This window comes from Kogia breviceps, chromosome 17 (assembly GCF_026419965.1).
Source record: "Kogia breviceps isolate mKogBre1 chromosome 17, mKogBre1 haplotype 1, whole genome shotgun sequence".
NCBI classification, from domain to species: domain Eukaryota; kingdom Metazoa; phylum Chordata; class Mammalia; order Artiodactyla; family Physeteridae; genus Kogia; species Kogia breviceps.
In genome coordinates, this window is record NC_081326.1 from 21769082 (window position 1) to 21789772 (window position 20691).

The following is a 20691-nucleotide window of genomic DNA, read 5'->3' on the forward strand; positions in this document are numbered from 1 at the left end:
CTCTTAGGTATTTCCTGATGGAAACGAAAACATATGTCCACAAAAAGAGCCTTCCTGATAAGAGGCATGTCCATCAACCCAAATGTTCATCAGCAGGAGAATGGATACATTTTGATATAGTCATACAATAGAATACTATGTACGCACAAAAGAACAAACTACTAATACACACACCGTGTGGATGACTCTCAAAAACATAAGGGAGGGGCTTCCCTGGTGGCGCAGTGGTTGAGAATCCGCCTGCCGGTGCAGGAGACACGGGTTCGTGCCCTGGTCCGGGAAGATCCCACATGCCGCGGAGCAACTAAGCCCGTGAGCCATGGCCGCTGGGCCTGTGCGTCCGGAGCCTGTGCTCCGCAACGGGAGAGGCCACAGCAGTGAGAGGCCCGCATACCGCAAAAAAAAAAAAAAAAAAAAAAAAAACACATAAGGGAAAGAAGACAGATACAAGAGGCTACATGCCATCTGATTCCATTTCTATAAAATCCAAAAGGAGGCAAAACTAACCTAGGATGACAGAAATCACAAAGTGGTTGTTTTGTTGAGGATGGGGGCCTGAGGAAAGACTGAAAAGGGGCACGAGGGAACTTTCTGGAATAATGGAAGTGTTCTATATCTTGTTTTGAGTGGTGGTCACATGACATGAGCATACACAATTGCTAAACTCATCAAATTGAGCACTGAAGATTTGTATCTGTTAATATGTGTTAATTACATCTCAATTACACATAAGTGCACACACAAGGCCAAGTGACTCAGTGCCTGACCTAGTAAAGTCTGCAGCTGTGTTGAGGACAAATGGTATTGCCCTCATTTAGATCATCAGAGAAATTAAATTACATTTATAAGGTATTTGTAGAGTTTTTAGTTCATTCAAACAGCACGTTACAGGACACACAATGAAACGTTTTTCATGAAGCCAGTAAACTGCGTGGTCTGGATGAGGCTTTTAAGGCATAAAGAAGCTATTTTGGCCTTCCTTCCCCACTATTTCTAGTGCTTGGCTAAAAAGGAGTTGGCAGGTGCCTGTGAAGGGAGCCATTCTCTTCTGGCAAAAGAGCCCTAGGTTATTAAATTCTTCCTCCTCCGCCTGGTTCACCTCCACTGTTTATTGTTTTGTCTTGTTTATCTGCTGCTGCCAGCCCAAGGCAGGCCCTTGTCCTTTGTGTACTCCCCACAGGCATTAGGCCTCACTCAACACTCGATAATGTTTTCCTTACTGATCCCAGAGCGGTCACAATATGTCTAAAAAAAACCCAGCAAGCCTCCCACTCTTGACCAAAAATCCAAATTATTTTTCCCTCCTCGGTTTTACTCTTGTGTCAGCTTTCTGTATTTGGACCCTAGGGCAATCCTGCTTTTTAACGTGTAATGTTCTAATGGATAGTAACTGACCGAAACTTTAAAACCACTCAGCAGAAACCATTCCTGGCTCCCTGGGTCAGTGGATGAAGGGAAGTGTCCTCACACCGGTCAGAAAAACTCTGTGGGGTGTAGCGAGGGAGAAGCCAAGAACAAGTCCTTTATTTGGGGGGCATTGTTTCTATTTCTAAACCGTTCTATCGCGTGTCCTCTTTTCACTCACAAATGAAATATTGTTCCCTTTCTCTCTGCCAACAGACCCAAAGGGGAGAGGAGAGGGAGAGTTTAAGAAATGGAGCAGGGAAAAGGTATACTAAATGGTTCTTTTTATGAGGAAAATACATAGAAACAAGAGAGGGAAAAAGACCTGTTTGGTTACATTGTTCCTCCCTCATTTAGGACAGATTAAATCACATACAGCAGCTGGAGACAGTTTGGAAGGGAAGGGAATTTAGAGCTGCTCCCCGTCTAAAAACACTTACTACATGCGATTAAAGGTAGAGACAACCTAATTGATAACCCCCTGGAAAGGCCATTTGTACAGATGCTGTTGCCTTTCCACCCCTGATTCCTTCAGACCGATGGAGCCTTGCCACTTGGAGATGACATTCGCTCCGGCCTTCCACATCGCAGTCTTTTAGACATGGACTCCTTCGCGGTTTGTAGCCGTCTGACTTCCAAGATGTCCACATCAGATCCATGTTTCAGAATTCCAGATCAAGGATCACCTCCTTCAAGAATTCCTTGACCACCTCTTTTGTCTCCACCCCCTGGAAGTTCTCTTGCTTTCCTGTATCATTGTGTCTGTGCTCTCCTCCCTTCTAGCACTTAGAATTTTCAACCTTATCAATCTCCTTTTCCTCTTACAACTCTCAGCTGAAGGACTGACTTTTTCTTTTTTTTAATTAGTTTTTATTGGGGTATGGTTGATTTACAATGTGGTGTTAGTTTCTGCTGTACAGCAAACTGAATAGGTTATACATATGCATATATCCACTCTTTTTAAGATTCTTTTCCCATATAGGTCATTACAGAGTATTGAGCAGAGCTCCCTGTGCTACATAGTAGGTTCTTATTCGTTGCCTTTTATATATAGCAGTGTGTATATGTCAATCCCAATCTCCCAATTTATCTCTCCTGCTGCCCCAAGGACTTCTTAGTGAAGCACTTATCTTCTCTAGGTAGACTGCCTCATGATTTCATCACACTCTGTGGGTACTTCCATAAAGCAATTATTTCTTGTATTGTAAATCTTTATTAGCTCCTCTGCCTCTGGGCTCCAGGAGGACCAGAATGATGCCTCTACCTCATTGTATACCCAATATGATCCCTTACACAAAGCATACAACAATATCATGCGCACACGTGTTTATTAAATGTAGCTATTTGGAGGTCACTATGGACCTTCTGTTTTGCTTGGTTTTTTTATTAAAGTGGAGACATCAGAAACAATAGTGCAATGAGTATAAAAATAGCAGGTGTAAAGAAAGCAGCAGTTCTAAGTGTGGACAACTCGAGGAATTTGACTGTAAAACAAGAAATCAAGATAAGAGAGTCATTGGAGGTGGAAAAAAGAACCGTGATAAAAGTAAAGGCTTGTGGGATTTTTGAGAACAGAGCGCGTGTATCGGCAATGAAGGAGGACCAGTGGAGAGAGAGAAATTGAAAATAAAAGAGGTAAGTCACAATAAAGAGATCAAAGTCTTAAGGGAGACAAGAGAGCTGGGATTAAGATGGAGACAGAGAGTAAATTTTGGAAAAGAATAAAATGCTTATTCTGAGACAATAGAATGAAGACGAAGATGAAGAAATGAAAAGGAAGAAAGAAGAGAATATTAGATGAAAATCCAACCAGTGGAAATAAGTAAGTTAGAGCTTCATCCTGATATACCTTCTTAGTGAGTAGCTTCTGCTAGAACTAGAAAGTCAAGGGAAGTCCTAGAGGCTTGAGGAGGGAGGAGGTGGGAGGAGCTAGAGCGGAGGAAGAGAATTGTGCAGCAGCAAGTTACCTTGTGAAGGTCTTCCTGTGCCCTTTCTCAGCTCTCCTCCTCCCTTGACATACTGCCCCAGTCCGTATTAACCATGCAAACACAAATAAAGAGCTACACCAGCAAAACAGCCAAATTTCAGAACTGGCACAAACAGCTTCAGGTTTAACCAGTAATTTTTTTAAAGTCACCATGAGATTCCATTTATTAAGTTGGATTTCCTAAGATATAAGCAGCTCTCAAGGAGAAACTTTTAAGAGTTATACTTCCAAATCAGTAACCTGTTGACTTCAAATTCACTGAGGAAAATCTCTTCAGCCCTTCTGACATACTGGGTCCTGTGCCAGGCCCAGGGTAGAAGGGATCTCCTGACCTCAAGAAGTACATTGACTAGAGGTGGCGAGGCAGGAGATGTCTTCCCATTCATTCAGCAAAGCCTGTGGGCTACTGTGTGCCCAGAATCTTGCCCCTGATGCTGTAGACAAAGAGTATAAGCTCTCTCTATGAGTATATACCGTCTCTTAGAAGAGACATATATTAAGCAAATACCAATCAACTATTTACGTATTCATTTCATAAGTGCTACACAAATGCTTCATAAATGCATAAAGAAAAAGTTTAAGTGCTAAGAGAGCATATAACAGACGTAGCCAGGGGATTGGAGAAATTCTTTCTCAGGAATTAAAGGATATAAAAGAATTATTTAAACCGGGAGGTGGGAGTGCCTTCCCAGCAAAGAAAAGTGCCTGCTGAAGTCTCAGAAGCAGTAAAGAATGGGGCATTTGCGAACAGGAGAGGGTGTCAGGGTGGCTGACACACCTCCAACAAGGTGCAGGTCACGGCAGGGTGAGGGACAAGGATGGAAAGCAAGGCAGGGTTGACCTTATGGAGAGCTCTGTAAGTCATGTTAAAGAGTTTGGGTTTTCTCCCAGGAGCAGTAAAAAGGCACTGATGTTCTAAACGGATTAAATTACACTTCTTTAAAATTAAAGTTGATTTACAATGTTGTATTAGTTTCAGGTGTACAGCACAATGATTCAGTTATACATATATATACATATATATATTCTTTTTGAGATTCTTTTTCCTTATAGGCTCTTACAAAATCTTGAGTACAGTTCCCTGTGCTATACGGTATGTCCTTGTTGGTTATCTTGTTTATATATAGCAGTGGGCATTTGTTAATTCCATCCTCCTAATTTAAAAGGTAACTCTGGAGCTTCCCTGGTGGCGCAGTGGTTGAGAGTCCGCCTGCCGATGCAGGGGACACGGGTTCGTGCCCCGGTCCGGGAAGATCCCACATGCCGCGGAGCGGCTGGGCCCGTGAGCCATGGCCGCTGAGCCTGCGCGTCCGGAGCCTGTGCTCCGCAATGGGAGAGGCCAAAACAGTGAGAGGCCCGCGTACCGCAAAAAAAAACAAAAACAAAACCCCAATTAGGAAGATACCGTCGAAGTTCAGCATGAGTGGTGAGTGTGTCCTGGCCTAGGCTATGGCGATGGAGGTGAAGAGAAGCCGGCGGATTTGGGAGAAGTTGAGCAGGGAGAACTGACAGGTCCAGATAACGGGTGGGCGTCTGGGAGAGGAGGGAGTAGCAGGGTCACCTGTGAGCGAGTGAGCGGACAAGATGCCATCGGCTGAGACAGAGGCGTGGAAAGAGGACCTCCTCCTTCAGCCATGCCCTGGAAAAGCATGAATCTGGAAAACTCACAGCAGTTCCCCAATCCAGCCACGCACAGGCCGGTGCGAACACCTACTCCTCAGGTCCCAACGCTGACAATAGCGTGGTTCGTGCTACATAAAAGATGAAGCGGTTTGGCTCCCACTGGTGCGCTCATGCGCACTCTGACAGGGTGTCAGGCTTTCTTTCCTTCCGTCTTTCGTTGGCTGCTGTCTCAGTCTGACAACAGGAACAAACGGAACTCTGATTTGATTTTTTTTTTTTTTTTTTTGAGCTCCAACAGCCTTTTTACACAATCTTCAGCAATAACTGGCCTTTAAGTGTCCGGGCACAGGCTGTACTCTGAGCTCAGAGACACTTATCTTCCACGCTTAGATGAAATGATAAGCATCCAGTCTATAGATAAAGCATTAGGCAGCTAATATAGCATTAGGCAACGTGTTTTCCATTCTACTTTTCTGTTCAACCATTAAAAGCGCCGGGGTGTGGGGGTTTGCTTGGACTATTTTAACCCCACTTCACCTACTGTAGCTGTTTACTCTTGGCGATGGGTTTGACACCTAACGCAGCATAGAACAGGCACAGAGCCAGCTCCTGTTCTCTTTTCTTTAAAAGGAAAAAGGCAGGGATTCAAAATTCAAAAGAAGGAGCAGCTCAGACGCTAGTCCTAAGGAGGAAGTCTTCCTGCTTCATGAAGTTAGAGCAAGGACAGGCTCTTCAGCAGGCCCCACCGCCTCGACCTCGTGCCTGGACCACAGGCAGCTAGTGCTGTGTCCTCAGGGTGCCCCCAACCAACACTTGGCCATAGAATTCCAAGGGGAGATTCAGTGAAAATACTCTGATGGCCCATGGTCTAGCCTCGTTCTGGTATTAATTAGGAAGTGACCTTGAACTGGGTCTCAGTTGTGTCATCTTGGAAAACAGGGTGAAGTGAAGTGGAATAATCTCATCTCCAAGTCCTTAAAGCCTTACTTGCCTTGGAAGAATCAAAATTACATCCAGATCAATGTTGCTTTGTTTTTTAAACAGGCAAAAATCTTTTTGTTAATTGAAGTATAGTTGATATACAGTACTATAAAAGTTACAGGTGTACAACATAGTGATTCACAATTTTTAAAGTTTATACTCCATTTACAATTATAAAATATTGCCTATATTCCCTGTGTTGTACAGTATATCCTTGTAGCTTATTGATTTTATACATAATAGTTTGTCCCTCTAAATTGCCTACCCCTATATCGCCCCTACCCCCTTCCTTCTCCCGGCTAGTAACCACTAGTTTGTTCTCTATCAATGTTGCTTTTGAGGGTTTCTTTTTTCATTTTTTAAAAAATGTATTTATTTATTTATTTTTGGCTTTGTTGGGTCTTCTTTGCTGCGCGCGGGCTTTCTCTACTTGCAGCGAGCTGGGGCTACTCTTCGTTGCGGTGCGTGGGCTTCTCGTTGCGGTGAGAGAATGTTTCGGGAACAAATCGCCCCATAGAGAGAGGAGGAGGCTCTCTTTCTCTCATAAAAAGCAAGATTAGGCCTTAATGAAAACTGATATCTCGGGCTTCCCTGGTGGCGCAGTGGTTGAGAGTCCGCCTGCCGATGCAGGGGACGCGGGTTCATGCCCCGGTCCGGGAGGATCCCACGTGCCGCGGAGCGGCTGGGCCCGTGAGCCATGGCCGCTGAGCCTGCGCGTCTGGAGCCTGCGCGGAGAGGCCACGACAGTGAGAGGTCCGCGTACCACAAAACAAAACTGAAATCTTACTAAGAAGAGGAGAATTCTTTATTTTTCAGGTAGAGAATAAGGACCTGGATCACCAAGTGACAACTGCAGAATAGGAAGCGGTGTCTTGTGTAAACTGAGGCCTCTCTAACTGGGTTCTAATGTAGCACTATGTTGGAATTATGTAAAATCACAGGATCTTTATGAACATCAAAATAAAAATATATACTCTATGAAGTAGAAGGCAAAATTATTATCACTTGGAAAAATAAGAAATCAGGCTTACAGGTTTGGGGCACAGTGAAGGGAAACAGCAGCGGGTTAGGACCAGAAACCAGGAGGCCACTCCAGCAAGTTGGCTATTTGACTTTGGAAAAGTCACTTCTCTCTGGTCTCAGTTTTCCCACGTATGAGAAGGCGATTGGACTAGATGGCCTCTAATACCTCTTCCAGTCTTAAAACACTCTGATGATGATTCTACAGGGAAAGGGTGAAAACAACTCATATAGTTGTAGCATCTGATAAATTTTATCATTGCTCTGACCTGCTTTGACTTGAATTAAATTCAGAGGAAGGTAGGAAATCTCTAAGATCAGATAGTCTAAGACACTGCATGTTCCATTCCTCCTCCTTACTCTCCTTCCCTCCCCTGTCTTCCTTGATGGATAGGTAGGTAGGTAGGTAGATAGATAGATAGATAGATAGATAGATAGATAGATAGATAGACAGACAGACAGGTAGGTGGATGGATAGATAGATAAATAGATAGATGTATATACGTATATATATGTGTGTTTCATATATATATGAAATGCTTCCAGAAAAATGCCAGCAATGAATCCAGCTAACTCCTTCGGCTACTGGTGTCTTAATTTTCTTTTCCCCCGACACCAGCATAGTTCTTGGAAAAGCAGTCTGCCTTCCTTATCACTCGCTCCACGCCATGCATTTGCACTTTAATTGCTTCCCATATGTCTTGCACCCTCACAACTCTATGAAAGGTCACTCCCTCTTCTAAAGGCAGCCTGTCCAATCCTGTGGCTCCTAGCCCACCCTCCTTTTCCTCCTACCTCCCTCAAGGCCCCTCTTCCATACGGAGCCTGGTACAAATAGGCACCGCATAAATATTTGTTGAATTGAATTTCTGAATGTCTAAGTATTACTTTATACCTAATGTTATTAAAAGGAACCCTGCTCTTCTTGCTAAAAAACCTTCTCTGCAGGAGAGATAACCCCATTTCGGCCAAATTGAACTTAGGATAAAGCAAAAATGGTGAAAACACAGAACTACTCCCTCTCCTACCAAAGAAAAACCTAAGGATGGTAAACTTTCACGAATTCAACGCATAGCTTCTCTGTATCCCAGTATCTTTCTCTGCTTGTCAAATCTGAACTGTGCTTCAAGACCCATCTCAAATATCTGCTCTTACATGAAGTTTTTCATGACCCACTGCTATCGAAAATATTTTCTCCATCCACTCTATCCATCCAGCTCTATAAGAGCTCTGTGTTGTTATGACTTTTTTGGTATTTATCTCGTCATATAGTATTATAGATAGTAATAATCCTACTAAAAATAAGCTTCTACAAAGGCAGAGTCTCTTTATTTTCTTTTCTCTATGCACCAAGGTATATAATAGTTACCTATTAAATATTTGTTGAACGGAAGATGATCATAGTGCCCACAGAATGTTTCAGTGCCAGACCCTTTGCAAATATGTGTTATAATCACTGTTTCCCTAGACAAATCTCATCTCTACTATCACAACAAGTTTAGCCTAAGAGGTCTTTCTGAGTAATCTGATTTTGAGGAGGAGTATTCAGAGAAATTACAGAACTGCCATGAAGTGCTGGTGCCCAACTAGAGAGTTTACTGGTCCTAAAACATCATCCATTCATTCAACAACTATTTAATGAGCACCTACTATGCACCAAGCACTGTTCTAAGCACTGGAGATACAGCAGTGAATAAAATGAAGTAGAAAAAAAATCTCTGCCCTCATACAGCTTACCTTCTAAGGTTGGGGTGGGGAGGAGATAGACAATAAACAAAGTAAATAAGTATATGATATAACAGAAGGTCAAGAGTGCTTGGAGAGAACTAACACAGGGAAGGGGAGGGGGAGTGTGGGGCAGGGGCCAAATTATTTTATTTTATTTTTATTTTTATTTTTTTTGCTGCATGCTCTATGGCATGGAGTCCTAACCACTGGACTGCCAGGGAATTCCCTGAAATTTTAAATTATGGTGATCACCGTAGGACTCTGAGAAGTTAGTATTTGAAGACATGAGGGAGGAAGGCTTATGGATATCTCAGTCGGCAGGGGTGGGAAATATTTCCAGGTAGAGGGACCGAGGAGTGTAAAGGCCCTGAGGGCAGTGGCCTTGATGAGTTTAAGGAACTGCAAGTTCAGAGTGGCTGGAATGGAGGGATTGATGGAGAAAATAGTAGGAGTGAGGTTCGGGAGCTAAGGGAGTAGTGACAGGGCAAACTTTGTAGGGCCTTCTAGGCCATTCTAGGGATACCAAGATTTACATGGAGTGAGATGGCGCATTTTCAGCAGAGGCATGACAGGATTTGACTTTAGTTTTCAAATGATCACTCTAGCTTCATTGTTGAGAAAAGGCTGTTAAAGGAGCAGGGGTAGAAACAGGGTGACCTGTTAGGAAGATGTTGCAGTAATTCAGGTGACAGATGATGGTGGATTGGGCCAAGATGATAGAAGCAGAAGTGGTAAGTGGTTGGAGTCTGGATATGTTTTGAAGGTAGAGCCAAAAGGATTTACTGTGATATCAGAAATGGGATGGACATAAAAAAGAGAGGAGTCAAGGGTGATTCCAGGATCTCTGACCTTAGCGAGTGGCCCAATGAAGTGGGGACAGAAGGTGGGAGGTTGGAGGTAAGGGGATCAGAGGTTCATAACTAAGTATGTATGTTCATAACAATTCTGACCAGACATCATAATGGAGTAGATGTTGAGTAAATATACACACATATACATACATATATTTAAAAGTCTGGTGCTCTGGAAGGGGTCAGGCTAAAAATCCAGACTTGGGATTAAAGCCATAAGACCATATGAGATCGCTTGGGCAGTGAGTGTACATAAGCAGATAAAAGGTATAAGGACTGAGTCCTGGATGCTCCAACTTTCAAATGTAGGGAAATGAGCAGTAAAAACATGTTTCCATGTTTTAAATGTTTCTAAATTGTATTCGTCAGCCCCCTCACATTCAGAGTCTCCTCTACAGTAAGCCGGCTAGGGTCCGTCTGCCCTAAGACCAACAACTTCTATAATTGGCAGCTTCTCAGCTACAATTTTCTAGAAAGTCATCTCAGAACTGGCTACCAAAAACCATCTATTGGGCTTAAGGACCCTCTACATATTCTAATCCTACCTTCTCTCTTTGCTTTGGAGGGTAAAAGTGAGAAAAATGGAGAGGGGTGTTACTTGATCCCCCTTCAATAATATTTCCAAGGTAAATTCATTCTGGAATGTTCAACTCCAAGAGGCATATTTGGACACCAAGTTATGTAAGTTCTCTTACCCTGCTACTTAAGACACAGTTCAGTTTCGTTTAGAAAGATGTAAACAGGACAAATGCCATCTATCTTTGGCTGGATTCTTGTAGAATACATGGAAACCTTGAGCCCTGAACCCAGAAATTCTCTTATTTCAAAGGAAACCTTTTAAAATTTACTTTTTTGTGTATGACTTATGCCTGGCTCTTGAGGTTTTAACATTACACATTTTTAAAAAATATGAACATTATATTAAATAAAACGTTTAAGCTATTTTCTGATTGCCTTCTCCACCCACCAACATTGGAAGGGGAGAGAGGTAGGAAGAGAATTGTATTCCTATTTATATTTTATTTATTTGGGGGGGAGGGGTGGGCAAGGAAAAGTGACTTTATTGGGAAAGCCAGCAAACTGAGAAGATGGCGGACTAATGTCTTAAAGAATCATCTTAATTTGGGATAGAAGTCAAGCTTCTTTTATGCGAGGGAAGGGGGAAGCAGGAGGGGGTTAAATTCAGGATGTGACTAACAACGGCAGATATCTGGGCACCAGGAAGGGACTGAGGAAGGTCGTAAAATCTCTTTGTTCCTGGTCAGTTGACTTCGGTTGACATGAGTCTGGTCACAGTGTTCCTGTCTCCTGCAGAGGCTGGGGGCAGCTGTGGCCCACTGTGGGGACAAAGACACTGGCAGTGGTAGTTCTGAGGAGCCCCCCACTGGTGTGAGACCTCCCAGAGGCTGCCACCTTCTCCCTATTTATTTTTTAAAGTTTGAATAGTTAAAATGTTAGCTCACTGAGGAACAAACACTACTATCTGGAAAGAAATCATGGGAAACGTAAAATTTAAAAATAAGGAAAAAAAGGAAATTTGTTGCCATGGGTTAAGTGCCTCCTAACTTTCTTTTCCACAAACCTAAACTTTGTGTTATTACCTTATTGTATGTCTCAGAATTTATCAAACTGCTAAACAAAGGGGTAGAAAGTACACAGCTACAAAAGGCTCCAAATCCTTTTTCTGTGTCAGAATACAATACCACCCCCTCGTCCAATTACACAGAACTATTCCCCTTTCTGAGTTGCAGAAAGAACGCATCTCTTAACTTGCACTTATGTTCATCAGGCGTCTCTAACTGCACTTTAAGCAACTTAGCAATAACAAAGGAGGTGCAGAACCTGACAAAATCTCTAGATTGATATTTACTTTGAAAAGTTTGAGTCTTTATTGAAAAAAGAGGGAAAAACGAATTCCAAATTTCTGACACTTCATTTATACTGAATCTCAAAACATAGTCCATATATTTGTAGATGCCTAAGGACTTGGGTGCCACTACAAGCAAATGGAGTTTCATTTGTTCGGGAAGGCACATGGAAGAACACAGTCCTTAGAAAAACCGAGACCTATTACTCAGCCATAAAAAAGAATGAAATAATACCATTTGCAGCAACATGGATGGACCTAGAGATTATCATACTAAGTAAAGTAAGTCAGACAAAGACAAATATCATATAATATCGCTGTGTGTGGAATCTAAAAAAAAAAAAGATACAAATGAACTTACAAAACAGAAACAGACCCACAGACATAGAAGACAACTTTATGATTTACCAAAGGGGAAAGGGGGGGGAGGGATAAGTTAGGAGTTTGGGTTTAAAATATACACACTATTATATATAAAATATATAACTAACTAGGACCTACTATATAGCACAGGGAACTATACTTAATATTTTGTAATAACATATAAAGGAAAAGAATCTGAAAAAGAATATATATGTACAACTGAATCAGCTGTACACCTGAAACTAACACAACACTGTAAATCAACTGTACTTCAGTTAAAAAAAAAGAAAAAGAAGACGCAGACCTGGGTTTGAAGAGCAACTCCATCACTTTTACTACCCATGTGTACAAGGGCAAGTTACCTTACCTTTTTGAGCTTTAGCTTCCTCATCTAAAAAAAGATAATAAATATCTTTCTCATTGGATTTTTATTTGTTTGTCTTTTTTGAGGTATAATTGACATATTACATTATATTAGTTTCAGGTGTATAACATGACTCAATGTTTGTATATATTGCAAAATGATCACCACAGTTAAGTCTAGTTAAGATGCGTTATCATACAGAGTTACAAAAATTCTTTTTCTTGTGATGAGGACTTAACATTGAGGGTGTTTTGAAATTGACATTATCTACTAGAGGGGAAGCACATAACTCTTTTTCAAGGGATTACATGTTGTGGTTTGCATCATCTTTCTTTAAGGAAAGGAAAGAAACCCTTGCCATTACCAAATCTACTAATGTAACTTTGTGATTATTACTCTAAGGCAAGCTGTGAGCTTTTTTCCCCTTTTAAATTACATGACAGATGAAAATTTTTCCAGGTTTTTGCAAACTCACGTTTTTCAAAATCAATTTTGAAAGCAAGCATTCGTTATCCTTAAAATTAAGCCAAACGAAATCTTAATATCCGAATTTCATGTCTGAAGCTATATTTCCATTTACATAAATTCTTTTCCTCTTTGTATGGCTCAGGAGGAACCAAGTTCTTATGATCTTGTTTCCTTCTTTTTGAGTTCTCTAGAGAAACCCAGATCTTCCTTTTTTCGTAATTCTTGGACCATCACCAGTAGTGGTCTGATGTGCTCCATGTACCTCCAGTATATCTTTCTATGTAATTCTTGTGGTCAGTTCTGAATTTTCATTTCCCAGATATTTTCTGTGATTTTATCAAACTGCACCCCAACCCATAATGACTTACACAGACAACGTGGTGACCCAAATCTAATATGCCTAGAACTCATGATCTTTAGCCAACTGCCTCTGGATGGGAATCTCACAAACTAAGCAAAACCAGGCCTTGATGCTTCTTGGATGGAAAACCAGAGGAAAAGAGGATGTGAGCTGAATTATTTAGTAGATGATAATCTTTCCTGTAATCAGCACTGAACCAACCACCCCTTGTAATCTGAGTTTAACTGGAGGGCATCCATTGGAATAATCTGTAAAACTAAGGTGCTATTAGTTTTTCCCGCTGCAATGCTTCGTTTGTCTAACATTCTTGAGGAGTAAGGAATTCTACTTGTACAACATGTTTCACAACAAACCGAAGCTTATCCTTTCAAGTGCTGAAACTTTCTATTTTAAATAAAAACCTTTACCAAAATTACTATCTACATCCCTGCCTTTCTAAACAGAGTGCAATAAGCATCGTTTCGCCTTGTCTTAATGATTAAAGTTCATAATTATCTTCATTTATATTGATGTATACTGATGACTTCCAGATATTTTGTCTTGAAAAGCTTGGCCACACTCACAAAGGCTCCAGATGACTATTTGTTTTTTAAATGACTGGTCACTTCTTTTTTGGACTTTAAACTTTCTTTCAGGTTATCAGTTACAGCCAGTATCCTATCTTCCCCATTCTAATTGTCTATTGTGAGGTGGAGAACCAAAAACCCGATACCATTAGAATTGTACCTCAAGAAAAAGCAAATAGGCTCTGAGTGGAAGGCTATGGAAAAATCCTAATACTAAGGTATATAATCTTCAGTGTGTGGCCTTCTTGAGCTGAGCTTCTTTTTTTTTTTTTTTTTTTTAAGTGCTTTCTAATGTGATGAGAACTTTTATGTTCAGGTAGGAGTCATTGTTTGAGTGAGAGCGTTTCCTTATAAGAGAACGTAAAGCATTTCGTCCTCATCACCACCAGCATTATTTTGACCAGTCCTGCTTTCTCACATTCAGTAACGGGAAAAGAGCAGTGAAGTGACTTATGCAAGGCCAGTAACACAAGGGGCAGAACCAGATGCAGAAATTACATCTTTTAACTTTTCTGATCAATTCGGTAAACTCGTAATAATTTATGGGTCTTGCACTTACCTGAAATTTCATTTGAGGTGTTTTGTCTTGTTTTGTTTGTAAATCAAATGCTATGGACAGAGTGGTACCTGTTTATGGCAATAGTATATTTAGTGATTTCCCTGAATGTTTAGTTTTCATTCATGAGTGCACTAATGGGGTGATGCTTCATAATGCCTGTCTCTGCCTCACAGGGACTCAGGGATCTGATTCCAACTTAGACTTTTTTTTTTTTTTGCGGTACGCGGGCCTCTCACCGTTGTGGCCTCTCCCATTGCGGAGCACAGGCTCCGGATGTGCAGGCTCAGCGGCCATGGCTCACGGGCCCAGCCGCTCCGCGGCATGTGGGATCTTCCCGGACTGGGGCACGAACCCGTGTCCCCTGCATCGGCAGGCAGACTCTCAACCACTGTGCCACCAGGGAAGCCCCCAACTTAGACTTAAAAAATGAAAGTTATTGCTAATCATGTGGCCCCTGAAGAACATGCACTAGAGTAAAAGGAGATATGTGTTTCTTGTCAGATGTCTATAGTTCCACCTGTTACATAGGAGGCATTAAGTTGATTTATTTGATTTTTAGGAGGGTAAAATCCTGTGCAAAAATAAACAACCCTTTCAGCCTAAATCTTTAGAATACAAAGTTTTTTTTTTTTTAATTGAGGTATATAGTTGATTTACAGTATTATATGTTTCAGAGGTACAACACAGTGATTCCAATTTTTAAAGATTATACTCCACTACCGTTATTATAAAATATTGGCTATATTCCCTGTGCTGTACAATATATCCTTGTAGCTATTTCATTTTATACATAGTAAGTTGTAACTTTTAATACCCTACCCCAATCTAGAACACAAAGTTCTTATTTGAAGTGTAGCAGTTTCTATCATTAACAGATTTATCAGCCTGTATCTATTAAAAAAAAAATGCAAGCACCAGCCACACTGACCATAGGAGGAAAATACACCAGAAGCACTATCAGCCCAGAAGTTTCTACCTTACCCCTGGCCACTTTGATATGGGGGCTTTGGGGTGTGAGTGGAAGGACACTGGTTTACAGAAGTGGAGGGTGGCTGAAAGCAAGGTAACTACTGACTGTCCCGCCAGAGGCTCTCCCAGGCTGAGCGGAATACTCTCCGGATAAGAGGGTCTCGTTGTCCCCGGGCCCAACACGAAGCTTTTAGCACTGGACGGAGAGAACAGGTTAACCCCTCATCTTCACTCAGTGCAATTATTTATCTCTTAAATTCTGCTCATGTCTCTTACAGTCTTTTGAAAATGGACCTGTCCATTTGCATATGGACAAACAAGCAAGCCGAAAGAAGGAAAAAAAAAAAAAAACACAACGAAACAAAACCTTAACTTTCATTTTGATGCTCTTGTTCATTCAGTGGAGCCTTCTGAAAATGAATGGAGCACAGAAAGACAGAAACATGTGAAATAGGGACTGGCTGAGATGCAACTGAGACATTGCTTTCATCGGTCAAGCTTTAGGGATTTCCCAGCCTGTTGTTTACCTGGCTTTACTAGTTTTCAGGGGGTCAACGTTTATTCTGAACCCAGATCCCACTCCATCTCCCCAAACACACACACAGGCACGCAGGCGCACGCATATCCGCACCGGGTTACGTAACGATGCCGAAACTGACAAGGAAGGGAAGTCAAGATTAACAGCAACGAGGATGGTGATGATTAGAACAAGCTCAGCGAGTTGTATTTACACAGCATTTTCCTTCAAGAACCGCAGAGCTCTACACAGATATTATCTCGCTAATCCTCCATGGAGCTTTCTCAAAGCGGCTTTATCCAGGCTCTCTCAATGGAGAAAGCGAGGCACCGGGGGCAGAGGTGGTGAAGTCTGCGGTAAAGCTGGAAACAGAACCCAAGGCTCCTGACGTACAGGCCATTGTCCTGTCCCCTCCCCCAGGACACCTTCCGGTCAGGTGTCTGGTGAACAGGTTAACCGATCTAGTGATTAGGGTGCCTCCCGCCTGCGTGCAAAGGGACTAGTGGAATGCAGCTTTTCCTTATGACTATGAAATCATTCGGTACAAATCAATGAAGCTGGAGATTCAGATACTGCCTCTAACTGCTGAAAACTGACTCTGATCAAGCTCAATCTGACCACCGGCGTCAGGAGGCCGAGCGCGGGCCGGGAACCGGTCGGGTCGCGGCGAGGTCGTGCTGGTGCAGCGGCCGCCCCCGGGAACTGCTTAGTGCGAGCCCGGGGACCAGGGCGGGAGAAATTGAAAACCAAGCCTCGTTTGTTAACTTTTTTGTACTCGCAAATGCCACTGGCACATTCCTTTAAAAAGAAAAGAAAAAGAGCGAGAGACGGAGAGAGAGAGAGAGAGAAGGGAAAGGAAAAAGGTCCTGAGAAATGATGGGCGCTTGAACTCCGAGGCGGGAGGAAGACAAGCATCCTTTGGCGGCCGCGCCCGGGGGCGGCAAGCGGGCGGGCGGGGGCGGCCGCGGCGGAGCCGGCGCTTTCCCATGCCGTCAGGGGTGACGGGGTGACGAGTCCGCATTGTGGCTGCTGTTTTTCACACCACCATCCCGCTCCCGGCGGCTCCCGGGAAAGGTTACCCCTCCCCCGCCGCGCGGGGCGCCCGCGCCCGCCCGGCTCAGCCCGCCGCCGAGCAGACGGCGCGCCGCGGTAATTGGGCACAGGGGCCTTTTTCAGAGTCGCTCAGTCGGTAAATGAAACGTCAGCTCCCCTGTGATCCCGCGTGTGGGGGGCGGCCGCGGCTGCCGAGCCGGGGCGCGGGGCCGGCCAGCAGCCGCTGCTCTTTCACAGCCCCAAGCCCTGCGCAGCTCTCGGCGGCTGGCGACCTCCGATCCCTCCCGGGGAGACCCCGCGGCCTCCGATCCCCTCCCGGGGCTCCCCCATGGCCTCCATCCCCTCGCGAGGTTCCCCCGGGGCTCCAGTCTCCTCTCGGGGCGCCCCAAGGGCTCCTGGCCCACACCAGGTGCCCCTGCAACCTCCTAGCCTGGTGCAGCTCATCTGAAACCCAGAGGCCAAGATGAAACCCTGGGGAGAGAAACCGACGTAGTCGTTTAGGGCAGACCTCGAGAGATAACTAAATTCATTTGGGTTAAGTATTAGCCTCTCCCTTTTATTTAATGTGTACCTCAAACGGGACTTTTCACCCATTTCGCTTAGGTACTAACCACTACTTCTAAAGTCATTTCACTCCGAACTCTCTGAACAGGAGCGCACGTTGGTCAACCCAAGCCGGCCCTGGCCTAGACTAAACGACTTCGCCCCATCCAGGAATTAGTACAGTGCCAAACATTTCTCTGTCTATTCAGCAGCAGCCACTGAAAAATGGCTTCTTTCACCGTCGCCTTCATTCTGCTTCAGGAGAGGGAGCTTGAGATCTTGGGAAAGACTAGAGGTCCTTGCCCCTCTCAACGTCACTCACTCTTGAGGGCTAAAGGGGTCACCACTCATGGCCGTGCGATATCTGGGCTTTCTAACTTCTGTGATAACCTCAGGAACAGGGCACAGCCGGTGGGCCTGAGTAAACCGCTGCTCCCCCACCTAGGAGAGGGCCCAGACTCTGTACCTCCTAACAAGCACAGAGCAACTCCCCTTACTTGGTACCCACCTGGTGCGTTTATTGTCATCTTATTTACTCAGGACAAACTATTTTGTGAATGGTAAAACAAGCTTCTGGAGGTTCAGAAAGCTTACCAGGGCTTCCCTGGTGGCGCAGTGGTTGAGAGTCCGCCTGGCGATGCAGGGGACACGGGTTCGTGCCCCAGTCCGGGAAGATCCCACGTGCCGCGGAGCGGCTGGGCCCGTGAGCCATGGCCGCTGAGCCTGGGCTTCCGGAGCCTTCGCTCCGCAACGGGAGAGGCCACAACAGTGAGAGGCCTGCGTACCAGGGGAAAAAAGAAAAAAAGGTGAACAAGCATTAGACTCCTTTCAAGAAAAGCAAATAAGCTCCGCTTTATAGAGAATCGTATTTTAGAAAGTTTCTCTCGTAACTAGAAGTAACTTAAATGTTTTTTACAAAGCTAGAATCATCTCTTTAATAGAGCAATTTTGGTTCAGGCTAATATGTCAGTGAAATGTCACTTTGGTACAATTTTCATTTATTTAAAAAACAAGTCCAGGGAGGCCAGATTGATCAGGGACCTAATTATGTTTCTCCATATGTGAAAGAAGAATCCAATTAAGAAGGCTTAACTTGGTCAAGCAAATGGACAACAGAAGCAATGATTTCCTGTTCTCTTTCTAATGACATTTCTGTAGGATGGGTTGATTGTGGGAAAGAGCTAGGAACTAATGGCTGCCACGTTCTAATAAAATTCCTCTTTGACCTCAATGCCTGGAAAAGAAAAACGATTCCCCAGGACCCAGAGTGGCCAAGAAGGACAAGAAATGATGGCTGTAACACTGGCCTAAAGAATTGCCTCCTTCTGTCAGTAAATCCTTCAGTCATTTACATCTTAGTGTGAATTTGTTTTCCTCTTAAGCAATGGATGAAATCAATGCATTTTTTCCACAGTTGAATCCTTTTACAAATCACTGTGTGTTTTATAGTAGACAGTGTTTCTTTCCAGGATCCCCAGCCCCTCTGAAAACCTGTTATTAGATCACTGGAAGCTTTGAAGGGACAGAGCAAGAGGTGAAAGTCAGGATAATTCTAGTTGCTTACGCCTGGCTTCCTGGATGGCCAACCTCGGGATGGGATAGGTAATCAATGGCAAGAGGATTAGGGATTCAAACCTTAACTACTGAAGGCACTTTACTGCCCAGTGGGAAGGGGAAATAAGATTTTAGCCGATGGATGAGGAGGACAGAAAGGGAATTGGAAACCAGACTTAATGTGTTTTATGGTTTAACTAGATTACGTCCTGGGCAGGGGCAGAAATATTGTACACCAACCCTGGGACATGGTCCACTCCTGGTAGGAAGGTTCATGTGGACCCTCACAGCAGTGTTTATTAAGTTAGAGATAGAGGTTACCAAACTGCTATTACTATACGTGATTGAGACAACTATTACTCAGAAATAAATAAAGCATGGCACCCTAAATTATAACAATTCAACTTTCCTGAGTTCCTGGGCTATCTATGCCCCTAAGTTTTTACATTTATCTTTTGTTACAATAGATAGGCCATTGAAACAATGGCCACTGGGCATTAAGCCACATTTATTGGAAAACCTTGGCTCTATTTCTTGACCAACAACTACAGAGTAATCACTTTAAAACATTTTTTTTTTATTGTGCAGAAATATATATATAATATCATAAAATCTATCTACCCAAAAAAGAATTCAGAGTAATGATAGTAAAGATGATCCAAGATCTCAGGAAAAGAATGGAGGCACAAATAGAGAAGATACAAGAAATGTTTCACAAAGACCTAGAAGAACTAAAGAATAAAATTTAACATTTTAACTATTTTTGTTCTTTTTTTAAAAAAAAAATTTATTTATTTATTTATTTTTGGCTGTGTTGGGTCTTCGTTTCTGCGCGAGGGCTTTGTCTAGTTGCGGCGAGCGGGGACCACTCTTCAAAGAGGTGCACGGGCCTCTCACTGTCGCGGCCTCTCTTGTTGCGGAGTATAGGCTTCAGACGCGCAGGCTTAGTAGTTGTGGCTCACGGGCCTGGTCGCTCTGCAGCATGTGGGATCTTCTCAGACCACGGCTCGAACCCGTGTCCCCTGCACTGGCAGGCAGACTGTCCACCACTGCGCCACCAGGGAAGCCCGCGTTTTAACTATTTTTAAGTGTGGGTCAGTGTCATTAAGTACCTTGTGTGCAACCATCACCACCATCCATCTCCAGAACTTTTCCATCCTCCCAGACTGAAACTCTCCCCATTAAGCAATAGCTCCCCATCCTCCCCTCCTCCCAGCCTCTGGTAACCACTGTTCTGCTCTCTGCCTCTATGTATTTGACTAGGAACCTCATAGAAGTAGAATCGTACAATATTTGTGTCTGGCTTATTTCACTGAGCATAATGACCAAGTTTCATCCATGTTGTAACATGGGTCAGAATTTCATTCCTTTTAAAGGCTGAATAATATTCCATTGTATGTATATACCACATTTTGTGAATCCACTCATCCATAGATGGACATAATTAGTTTTAACAAGCATGCCAGTACTTACATGTAAAAATGACACTGTCTTTCAGATTAGAGCACTTGGAAAGTTATACACTTACTCAGTGATGAATGTTGTTACGGGCTGAATTGTGTTTTCCCAGAGTTCAAATGCTGAAGCCCTAATCTTGCATACCTCTGAATGTGACTGTATTTGGAGATAGGGTCTTGAAAGAGGTGATTAAGTTAAAGGAGGCTGTTAGGGTGGGCCCTAACCTAATCTGACTAATGTCCTTGTTAAGAAGAAGAAATCTAGATGCACAAAGATACACCAGGGAGGCATGCTCAGAGGGAAGACCGAGGGAGGACACGACAGGAAGATGACCATCTACAAGCCAAGGAGAGAGGCCTCAGGAGAAACCAAACCTGCCAACACCTTGATCTTGGCCTTCCAGCCTCCAGAACTCTGAGGAAATGAATTTCTGTTATTTAAGCTACCCAATCTGT

The 20691-nt window shown here is 43.3% G+C and overlaps 1 long non-coding RNA gene across 1 annotated transcript in view; it reads right to left on the reverse strand.

Annotated features, from left to right (window-relative positions):
- LOC136792891 (uncharacterized) overlaps positions 1 to 18001 on the reverse strand; it is a 103283-nt gene extending 85282 nt beyond the window's left edge. The window contains exon 1 of the long non-coding RNA XR_010837470.1: positions 17819 to 18001. This is a non-coding gene — a long non-coding RNA (uncharacterized lncRNA). The remainder of the gene's footprint in view (positions 1 to 17818) is intronic.
- Positions 18002 to 20691: the final 2690 nt, after the last annotated feature.